Genomic DNA, 12395 nt, shown 5'->3' with positions numbered 1-12395 from the left:
TTTTTTATACCCTTCTTTAACTCTTCTTGGAATTCTTGTTGATTGTCAATCTAGTCTGCATTTTTCTTTAAAATTTTGCTTGTAGGTGTTTTCAAGTCATTGAGAGAAGACATTCTTCTGAGTTTGTTTCTTGAGCTTCCTTGTCACTATAGTAGCTTTTTACAATCAAGTTCATTTTTGTTTGTTCAGTTTTCAGTCTACTTCTTGACTTTGGACTTCATGTTAGTATTGGGCTCTGATCACTTCAGGTGTGGGGAATGTCTGTCCTGAACTTCTGTCTTTTCTGTTCTTCTGCTGCTTTCACTGCTCAGTCTGGTAAGTTTGTAAGTTTTCAGTACTTCCAAAGTGATTTAATCCAGGAAGACATCTGTTTACTGCCTTCCTGGTCTGCACTCTGCAAATTCCTGATCTGATTTGGGTCTGTTAGCTTATGTGTGGTTATGTTTCTATAGACTGTGTCTAGACTCAGATACTGTTTAGTTGGGAGGTTCTGAAGGTTTAGAGCAACTGAATTTCTGGTTCTCACTTGGTTTTGGTCTCTTGCCCTGGTTTTATTCCACTGTAGGCTTATATGTGAAGCTACAAATTAGAAGTGAGTCCACACTCTATTGTTCAGTTCAGAGTCACATAACTAAGTTTTCTCAAACTTGTTCCTTGCTTCTTATACAGATAGTACCCCTGCTACTTCACAACTGTGACTACTTCTCTCTGCCCTGGAACTGTGACCTGGGACTGTGTAACAGAGCTGTCAGATAGCATCCATTCCTATTCCCAGTTCTAGTATAAAGGTCCTATGGGATCTTTTTCTCCTCGAGTGTTCAGCCCTGGCAGACTGTAGGTGCTAGACTGCTGCCCACCTCTGCTGCCACTACCACAGTCCACTGCCACTTCCATCTTCTGTGCTGTGTTCCTGTCCAGATCCCCCACCCTACTGTCTGCAATCTTTTTATCTTCTAAAACTGTCTTGGGCTGGAAAAATGACTCACTGTGACTTTTTCTTGGCTCTCCTAATCAGAATTCATTTTGATTCATTTTCTAGGTTATTGTGGAGGAGATTGTAGAAAGACTAAGGCAAAAATTGCTACCTCTCACATCCTGATTCCATGTACCCAAAAGAGGACATTTTGAACTTAGAATTTAAAGAAACCAGGGATATCAAGATTCAGTAGTGAGGAAGGAAAGAGTTTTGAAAAGGGTTCATAGCTAGTAAAAAAAAAAAAAAAAGCATAGAAATGGGACATATGGTGTCATGTGCAAGGGACAGCAAAAAAAATTGGTCTTGCTAAATCATAGCAATCAATAAATAAACATTTATTAAGCACCTACTATGTGTCAGGCACTGTGCTAAGTGCTGGGGATACAAAAAAGAGGAAAAAAAACCAGTTCCTGTCCTCAAGGAGCTTACAATCTAATGGGGAAGATCACATACAAAGAAATCTACAAAGTGAGATGTCTATAGGACAAATAGGAAATAATTAAACGAAGGAAGGTACTTGTATTAAGAGAGATTAGGCATTCCCCAATTGATAAATGGTCAAAGGATATGAACAGGCAATTTTCAGAGGAAGAGGTTAAGGCTATCTATAATCATATGAAAAAATGCTCTAAATCACTATTGGTTAGAGAGATGCAAATCAAAACAACTCTGAGGTACCACATCACACCTATAAGATTGGCAAACATGACAGAACAAGAAAATGATAAATGCTGGAGAGGATGTGGGAAAGTTGGAACACTAATTCATTGTTGGTGGAGCTGCGAGCGCATCCAACCATTCTGGAGAGCAATTTGGAACTATGCCCAAAGGGCTACAAAAATGTGCATACCCTTTGACCCAGCAATATCACTACTAGGACTATATCCCCAAGAGATCATAAAAATGGGAAAGGGTCCCACATGTACAAAAATATTTATAGCAGCACTCTATGTAGTTGCCAAAAACTGGAAGTCAAGGGGATGTCCATCAATTGGGGAATGGCTGAATAAATTATGGTATATGAATGTAATGGAGTACTATTGTGCCATAAGAAATGATGAACAAGAAGACTTCAGAGAGGCCTGGAAGGACTTATATGACCTGATGCTGAGTGAAAGGAGCAGAACCAGGAGAACTTATGCACAGCAACAACCACAGTGTGTGAGAGTTTTTTCTGGTAGACTTAGATTTTTGTAATAACACAAGAACTTCTTACCAAAAAAAAAAAAAATCCCAATGGAGGATCTCAAGGCAAAATGCCTGCCACACTCAGAGAGAGAAATATGGAAGTCACTCACATATTGTAGCAGATCATGTTTGTGTATGTGTATGTGTTTGTGTATCATGTTCTGATTTGTTATACGATTTCTTTCATTTATCTTAGTCTGACTACATAGCATGACTATAGTGAAAATATACTCAATAGGAAAGTATATGTAGAATCTACACAGAATTGTATGCAGTCGTGGGGAGGGAGGGGGGGAGTGGGGGATAGGTGGGGGGGATAAAATCACAATAGTATGGCAGTGATTGCTAAATATTACAAAATAAAAAAAAAGAGAGATTAGGGAAGATTTCTTGTAGAAGATGAAATTTTAGTTGGGAGTCAGTCTGTAGGGATAAGGGAATCAAAGTAATTGTAGAGGGTTCTGGTTTTCCTCACACACCTTCTCTTCAAAGAGATCTCCAATCTGCCCTTCATATATTGGCTTCTCTCTTATCACACCATGTTGTCATCATCATGGTCCTCCTCTCTTTCCTGACCCCTCTCTTTCTTTCCCCTTTTTTCTCCTCCCCCACTCTTTCTTCCTCTCTCTCCCTCTCCCTTCATCCCTATACCCACCCCACCCCCACACACATGTATCCCTCTCTCATTTCTCAGTCATTCAGGAGTCATATCTCCCTCTTTATTTACAGCAGTATGAGGAAGCTCTTCAGAGGACCTTCCACAAGAACATGGTGCTACATAGAGTTGACTTTTGATTGAATATCTAAGAAAAGGAGAGTGAATTCAAGAGTTTCTAAGTTTAAGGGAATGACTTATTTGGCCCAGGGATGCAATAGTAGCTCACATTTATGATAGAATTAAAAAATGAAATCAAATATATGTTAAGTTGGACAAAACCAGACTTCATAAATAAACTGTGTACTGCTAATTTACCTAGCTATATATCATGTGTATTCTAAATGAGACTCACTGTAGTAACATAGTACTATAGATTCCAAATAGCTGCATGAGCATGTAACACTCTATGACTATAAAGGGTTGACACATGTAAAAAGTAATGCTGAAGTTTCAAGGTTTCAAGTAACATAATCCCTACAGGATGGAAATGACAAGTGGCAAACATGGAGCACCTGTTTGAGAGTGCCTCTAGTATTTTAATCACAGTTATACAACTTTGTGTATATGTACAATGACTATTCCAAGAAAAACAAAGAACTTTCCCATTGTATTATGGGCCAGATTTTCAATAACACCAGCATTTATATAGCACTTTAACATTTGTGAAATGTTTTACAAATATTTTCTCATTTTATTCTCGGAACCAACCTAGGAAGTATGTGCTATTATTATCCTCATTTTTCAAATAAGGAAACAGAGAGGTTAAGTGACTTGCCCAAAAATGCATAGTAAGTATCTCACAGAATTTGAACACAGGTCTTCCTGATTCCATGTCCAGTATTATATATTATGTATATAAAAGTGGAATGTATCCAACTCAACTAAAGGCATGTAGGAAAAAATTCAATATCAAGATCTCTCATACTCTAAGCTCCTTTCCTTTTCAAATTGTATTTGCTTATCTGTGCATATATATTACATCCCTCAGAAGATAAGCTTCCTGAGGGTAGGGACAATTTCATTGTCTTTGAAATCATACCCCTACCTTTAACACAGTTCCTCAGTCCAAAAAATTAGTATTTATTTGAATTGTTAAGATGAACTCTCTGCTAGGGAATGATACTTATATGCTGCTATGAAAATTTAATAAAGTTGAAATGGAGTAATGGAGTGGAAAATGCTTCTAAGAAAATTTAGAAAGATGTGATACCAAAACATCAAAGAAATCAAAGACAAAGGGAAATAATGAGACCAATTGTGTTTTGGTTTTTATTTTTTGGTTTCCATTTATTTAAATTGATTTCCCTCTCATTTGGTGAATTCATAGGATAAAAGCAAGCTAACAATGTGAAGGGGATACCATAGAATGCCTTACTTTATAGATTTTGGATGTTGAACTTGATAATTTCTAATTTATCTTTTTGACTCTAAGTTTATGTTTTACTCAGATAATTTCATACAGACACTAAATAAAAGTATCAGTTCAAATATTGATATGGGAGACAATAGACAATTCCAAATAAAAATTTTAAATTATCAATGTAGCAAAAAAAAAAAAAAACCTTCAGAATTCATACTGTTCACCCACTAAAGGCCTCTTTGTTTTCCTATAACAATTGCTCATTGTCATTTGAAAGAAAAATGTCCTGTAGCTTTTCAAGAGAAAGTGTTTATAGGAATTGTCTCCCTCTAGTGGCTATGTAGATGAACACAAGAATCAATCCTTGGAATGGAAAAAAAAAGTTTCTGTTTTCCAGAGGTAGCCCTGGACCAAAATTTCATCATCCGGTGACCATTCTTCTTGGAATGAGACTCTTAGGTACTCTGGTCCTCAAACATAAGACATAATTCATCACCAGGATAGTGTTTAAAGCTTTCCATTTTGGTAAAACTTACCGGTCAATAAACATTTATTAAAAATCTACTATGTGCCAGGCACTATGCTAAACCCCATGATAAACTTCTAAAGAACAAAAATCAGTCCCTACTCTCAAGGAGGGCAGGAGGAAGAGAACTTGCAAATAAAATAATATATATATTTATATATCATAATATGATATATGTTTAATATAGAACATGTATGTGCTGTGTATATAATGTATGTGTGTCATATACATAAATATATGTATATGCATACACACACACACACACACACACATATATATATATATATATACTGGAGACAAGAAGCAGAGGAAAGGCTATGAAGGGATATCAGGAAAAGTTTTTTATAGAGATGGGATTTTAATTGGAACTTGAAAGGAAGCCAGGAAGGGCAAGAAATGATGATGAGAAGGAAAAGAACTCCAGGTATTAATACTGAATGTTAAAAATTGTTTTAGCATAGAACTGAAAATTAAGCTATACAGGCAATGGAATATAGAAATCTGTTTTGCCCTACAGGAAAATAAAGGAGAAGAGGGATGGAAGAAGGGTGGGTTATAGAAGTGTGTGGGATGGCTCAGGTCCCTACATAAATCAATTACTCGGAGGCCTCTCAAAGTGATGACAGAAAAGAGATTTATTCGATTCTCGAGAATCTGGACAATCCCACAGCAGTTCACCTGGAGTAGGAAAGCGGAAGACAAAAATCAGGACAGTGATTTATAAACCCTAACGCAAGTCCCTCCTCCCCCCACTGACCATTATCCTCATTAGCTGAGGATATGGTCTTACATTCTAGACACGAAATCTAACCAATCCCTTTGAAATGAAGACATCGAGGAATTACGCAAGTTTTGTCCAATCATTGAGACCCCAGTACACCACACAGTTTTATACCTTATATGGAACTATTCTATTCCAAAAACACTGCAGCCCCGAGCCTCCAGGCCCCACCTCACCCCTGGGAGAATACCACAATCTGAGGAGTCTTCACCAAGTCTATCCCACTCAGAAGGGAGGACAGACTGGAGGAAGGGATGGATGTGGTGCATGCTGTCCTGGGGTGGGGGATGGGGAGAGATGGGGAGAAAATTCTGAATTCAAATTGTTGTGGAAGTGAATGTTAAGAACTGAAAATAAATTATATATTTTTTTAAATGAAAATTTTGTAGCTTGATTTGAAAACCAATAGATAAAGTTATAGAGTTAGAAGAAATTATATCTACCTGCCTTTCAGGAAATATCTGTAGGAAGTTCTTATTAAATCTGACAGTACATAAATATTGACTATGGTAAAGATTTTGGTTATTGTGATTTGAGGTTATTATTTAAAATCTTAAAATGTTTCCTTGTACTGTTTGATTAATTATTAAACTCTGGAAGCTTTGGAGGTTTTTGCCTGGAGAAACTGACCACACCCTGTCAGCACTGATTCAAATTCCTAAGGTCTCCTTTTTGCTTGGGTCAAAAGCAACAGTTAGAATATTGGCCCAGCACACTTTAAGAACTTTCCCAGAAGAATGGGAATAAGGAGCTGAAATGCTTCAGGCAGTTTTTTATCTGATGTCTTAAAGGAGACAGGATTTCAGCTTTTTTTAAGTGAGTAGAGGAAGTTTTTATTTACCTCAGTTTTATTTACCACAGTTTACAGTTCTGTAAAGGAATAATGGTGGAGTCCACTTCCCAGGGATGTTGTGAGGATCACATGATTTTAAAGTGCTTGACACAATACTTGGTATAGAACAAATGCTACCTAAATGTTAACTGTTTAAATTAAAAATATAATTGCTTAATATTTGGTAACCTTATATGAGTTTTCTTAGATGTGGTCAGTATTTCAATGGTGATGAAATGAATGATTTTCTGTATAAAGCAATTTGGAAGCACATCTGACTAAATTAAGGTCATCAAACTGGTAATTAATTGATTTTGGTTTCAAGTTAAATACATTATAATTGCTTATAGTACTGTTATATTTCTAAATTTTCTTTTATTATGTAATTTGGTAACAAATGTATCACCTATGTTGTTGGAAAAGCAATTTTTCTTGTAAGCTGGGTGTTGTTAGACTAAGAATTGTACTGTGAGACAAAAAATGGTGAATGTGTTAGGAAGCTGTTGGGTCATTCTATCTGACCATGTTTTGCAATATTTTGAAGCACTGTAATTTAAGAAATCATAAACTTCCAAGTTTTGTCTTTATTTAAAAGGAAATTTCAGTTAAAATTGTTTTGCTATCACTTATGAAATTTGTGAGATTGTTAACTAAGGTATTTGGAGTTATTGTTTAAATCAAGTATTTACAAAAGTATTTTTGTGATAGGAAACTTGGTAAGTATCTGTGTTCAGCACAGAGCAACAGTTCTGGGGAACAGATAAAGAGGGAAGGTCAAGGTAAAGAAGCCTGTCAGTAAGCATCTGCAGTTGGCAGGACAGCTCATCCTGCTATAGATACTTTTTATATGATCTGGAAATGCATTTGATGTCACCTGAAGTTTATTGCTTGTGTTGCAACTAGAAGAATTTGGTTATATTGTTGGTTATTTTTTTAAAGCTAAACCCTAAAGCTGGTAACTGATTACTGGATATGGGGGGGAGGGGAAGGAAGGTTCTGTCCATTCAGAGTAGTCCTCACGGCTAGTCAAAAAATATAGCCCCTAGCAGCTCTAAGGAACTTGTTTGACTTATGGAGTATCTAAACAAAGAACTTGGCTTGCTGAAAATTTGCAGGTATATAGAAATGATCTCTAGTAACTGACTTTTGTACAAGGACAAATGTAAAATTTGAGATGTGAGTCCTGGTAAATTTTTGATTAGTAAAACTTGCCAACTGAGGTAAAAACTCCTGAGTTTTGAGCTGTCTGATGGATCACAAAATCTATCAATAATCAATCATCAAAAACCCACCATCTGAGAGATATGCCATAATCTATGCAGAGAGAATGGGACTGTTATAGGTAGAGGTCAAGGTCTAGAAAAGCTGAGAGGGCAATCCTATCCTCAGCCTAAGATGGGATCCTCCTGGCTCAGTTTCCCCATTGTGTTCCTTTAAAAAGGAATGTTTCCTACCTGACTATTCCTGAGTCTGGCTATGAGGTGGATATGATATTATGATTGGAAAACTAGATGCTTTATCTCATTCTGTCCTTGTTTTTCCTTTTTATGGAAAATTTCTTTAATCAATGCAAGTGGTCAGTGAAAGATGTGAGCACAATGTAAGTATGTGAAATCTTTCTGAATGGGTAGTCATCTCATGTCCCAAACAGTTGGATAGATGACTCTTGCATAGTCGTGTGAAAAATTAAATCCCAGGAATAGAATGATACGGGAATTTCTTTCTGAATGATATGGGAATAATTACATAAAGGGAAAAGAAGTGTGTGTTGAATCATTATCCTATAGACTAAGGCTAGATACATTTGAGCACCTGTAATGAAGTGTATGTTTAAGAGATATATGTCTGTATGGAATAAGGGCCTTAAATGTTTCAAAATGATGTAAGAATAATTAGATATCAGTATAACTGATTGAGGGACCTACCTGCTATTCTATGAGTTATTGAAACTAAATCAGAAACGTCTTCAGTTTGGGGAAAAGGATTTCAGTGCAATTTTCTTAGAGGGAGCTAACTTGTGGAATACTTTTTCCTTGATGGAAAAGGTTAACTTTAAGTTAATGAAGTTAATTCATTCCAAGTTTGCTATTATTGTGGAAATAATGTTTATACTGTGTATTCTGTGGTACACAAAGTCCTAGAAGGTTTTATGGAGAAAGATGGAACATTTGGGTACAGGACTCAGATGCAGTGAGAAGTGTTGTGGAGAGGAGATCAGAGCTAAGTGGTATTTGGAAGAAATAAAGGATTTGGTCCTTGAAAGGTGTTTGGGATGAGTGGACTTGAACAGTAAGAGGAAAAGTGGTCCCTAAAAATATAGGAGCAAAGCAGTAAGAGAAACTGGAGTGGGGTAGGGTCTAGAATTGGATGAGTAAATGAGAGACGTGCTCCAAGAAGGTTAGATAGAAGAAAGGAACCTTTTAGGTGTTAGAGAAAAAAAGGACTGGGAGATTATGGAGGAGTGGACACAATCTATGTATATATCCTGATTAATAGGAAGGAAAAAGTGCATGGTTTGTATTGTTTGGAAATTTCTTAGGGGAACCCTTATTTGGTGGGGAAGATTTTGCTGTTTTGATATGAATTCGCTCTATGACCTAAACATGAGTTAAAGTTAGTGTTTGAACTAATCATATGTATAAACTTCAATTCCTGAAGTATCTCATTCTTTCAGATTGAATACAGTTAGAGAAGAATAAATAAGCTTAAGAAACAGATGCGTATCTATTAGAGTAGTAATTTATGATCTTAATGGAAAATTTGATGTTATTTTACTACTTAATCAGAAACTAGAACATGTGTAGAAATGCATGCAAACTACTTAAGGCTCACTTTAAAGATGTTCCCTAACTAATGTGAGATTATAGTCACATCTAAAACTGATTACTGGAACTTACAATTCAAGACCTTATGGAACTGTTAACTGACTGTTATTCTGAGTTTGACTCCAGGTATAGTTATTAAGGAATGCTATTGAGCCACTGATCTATGATGCCAAGTCTGTGGGGTCCATGAACTGCATCTATGAACTGCAGAGGGTGTTCTCATTGGACATTTGAGAGAATGACTATTCCACCCTCTCCTGATTCAATTTCCCCCACCATGACAACTGGCAGACTTTAAGCCTGGCTCAATGCAATCAGCAGTCTACATAACTTCTGCCTGGAATTGATATGAAGTTAAGGAAATATTGTTCCCTTACTTTAGTTATATCCCTACTATTTTATGGCAAATTTCTAGAATAAAAAATTTTGTAAGCACAATAATAAATCTATTAAAGAATAGATTGATACTAGAACATCTGAAGTTACTACAGTAAGACGCAAGTATAAGATTGAGCTATTTGGCCTAGAATTTTAGCCCAAGCAACAATCTGTTACTAGTATGTGTTCCTTTAATTCCTCATATGGAGATAATTAGGTCAAGGGCTTGTGAAACCAGGATATAGTTGTGTTACTTAGTTAATATCATACTTGTCTCAGTCTTATTAAAGGAAGAATGGCTTGTGGTCTATCTTGTAAATGCCTTAAAAGCTGTTCTCATCCTCCTGATGGAGGAATGAATAATGGATTAATGTAAAGCATAAAAACTGGAACCAATGCAAAGTATAAAAACTTGGTTCTAATGTAAGTTTCTTAAACATGACAATTGGCCAAGGTTCCAATTTTGATTTTATAAGAATAGAGACATGAGGGTTGAATGATAATTTAAAATTGTGTCAAGATCAATTTTGTAAGAGAGTGAACATGAGAAAGAGGATATCTACAAGGAGATGCTCTGTTGGAGACTGTTTGAACAGTACTCAGACCAGAAGATTTCATCAGATGATGTTCCCCTCCAGACAGCTGTATGAGATGAGACTTCTGATCTTAAATGGACAATTTATTGTTACCTTTTTCCTTTGAGTCTCTGTATATGTACTTACTAAGGGAACTTTCCCCTCTGATTTGTCAATACATCAATCAACTTCTCCCCTTCCTCCCCCTTTTTCCATATTTGTTCAGAGTAACCTATACTTACATGAAGGGGAGACGGATGAGAAGAAGAATTCATATGAGAGAGTACTAGATTTGAGAAAGATGTGGAATCAAAACTTTGGATACAAAAAGAAGAGGGGTTGTAAGGGATGGTTGAACTTTTGTTTGCACAGAAGTCATATACATAACATATATAACACATATAACTTATGTAACCTAGGATGGCTAATGCAGAAGTAAACTGATTGTAGAGAGAGAAATCGAAAAGGTAGAGAGCAGACATTTCTCTCTTTCTTCTTCAAAAGTGCCTTTTTCCTGCAAGGCCAGGTGAAGCTCCATTGAGGATGAAGCCCATTAATCCAAGATACTGTCTTGAATAATGAAACTTTTCTTATTTTTATGGTAGGGGAAACACAGATGTCCTGGGTTCAACTCTCTCATTAATTGAGAAAATTCCTCTCATGCTATGGAGATCATAAAATCTGAGTGATGCAGACATCCTGAATTGGGATTAAAATTATGGCTGGTCATTCTTTTACCAAATAAAATATAAAGAAATGTGAGGAATGGGAACAGAAACAAAAACTCACATGGGAGGAATTGAGGCATTTTTCAGATAGACTGTAAACTCTGCATTATCCAGCCAATGGAGAACCAGGGAAGGGATTTGCATTCAGGACAGGAAGATAAAAGATTATGTGTTTTGCACCACAAGTGTACTTGTTAATCACCTGTTCTCTTGCAAGAGAATATTAAATAAAAATCTTTTTCCTGAATTCACTAATGGCCATGTTGAGTTCTTGGTAAGGCACTTATTTCTTACAGTCTATAAAATAGGAATAGTAATGTTGAGGTTCAAGGGCACCCTAAAATGATGAGGCACAAGGTGTGTGTGGCAAGATCATCTTGCAAGAATTCACCCAGACTTTCTCCAAATCAAGTGAAGGCATTTATTCCAGATAACACACACACCATGGAGGCTTCTCTTTGACCCCTTAAGGGAGACCCCAGCTTAAGGGGGTAAGGTAGCTCCCAGCTACACAGCATGCCCCCTCACAATGATGAAAAGACTTGAGTCCATACAATTATTGTTTTCAAATCTTTGAAAGCCTGTCATTTACAGGAGGAATCAGATTTATTAACTATTGAGCTCTAGATAGTAGAACTAGCACCAATGGGGAGAAGTCACAGGAAACTAAATTTCAGTTCAATATAAGGAAATATTTACTAACAATTAGAGTCAATCAACCATAGAATGGTCACATTCATTCATTCCATTCATTCATTTTTCTATAAGCAGTCTATAAGTAGAGTTTCTTAGGTCATTGCAGTCTCAAGAATTCTTCATGACACAACCTAGAATTTTCAGAATTAATCAGGATTATTATTTGTGGTTTAATGCCTAGGTTTAAAATATTGCAGACCACAAAGTTTGCAGCTTCTAATAATACCTTTTGGTTAATTTTTTTTATTCTGAACTTAAGAAACCTCTAATAAGACACTTATTTCCATCTACAAAACAACAGAAAAGGAGGACTAAAATTGCAGTTGTGAATGTATATGTTTAAATCAAAGCAGCATAATAAATTGACAAATTAGGCTCTTCCTGGATACATTCCCCTGTAGCTTTTTTAACAAGGTCAATCACCCTTTAAATCTAGCATTTCTTACATGACACAAGAGTGAACTGACCTATGGGGGCAATTTCTGAGACTATACACAGATATTTCTTACCTAGGTCAAGTCTACCAAGTAAAACCTGAAGGGGGAGAGGGAAAATCTACTTCTGGCCATGTGTAATGAAGGGGCTTGCACTAAGTGATAAAGAATCTCCTAATTGGCCCCTGGGCCCAAGGAGCCATTTCAGTGAGTAGGACCCTCTCACAATGGCAAGGAATACCAAAGATATTGCTCCCTCCAGGGAGAGATTCACAAGACCTCCAGGACAGTTCTATCCTAAGATACTCATTCACTTATCATCAAGGAAGAACAAGCACAAAGAGAGAGAGGTAGCCATGGACTTGGTCAATAAAATAGCTAGGTTTGATAATGGGTTCAACCATACATTCCCCTCTCAACTCTAGGAAGACACTCAGA

The sequence above is a fragment of the Notamacropus eugenii genome, chromosome 1, assembly GCF_028372415.1.
Source record: "Notamacropus eugenii isolate mMacEug1 chromosome 1, mMacEug1.pri_v2, whole genome shotgun sequence".
NCBI classification, from domain to species: domain Eukaryota; kingdom Metazoa; phylum Chordata; class Mammalia; order Diprotodontia; family Macropodidae; genus Notamacropus; species Notamacropus eugenii.
The sequence above is the reverse complement of the archived record's forward strand: the minus strand, read 5'-3'. Positions refer to the sequence as shown.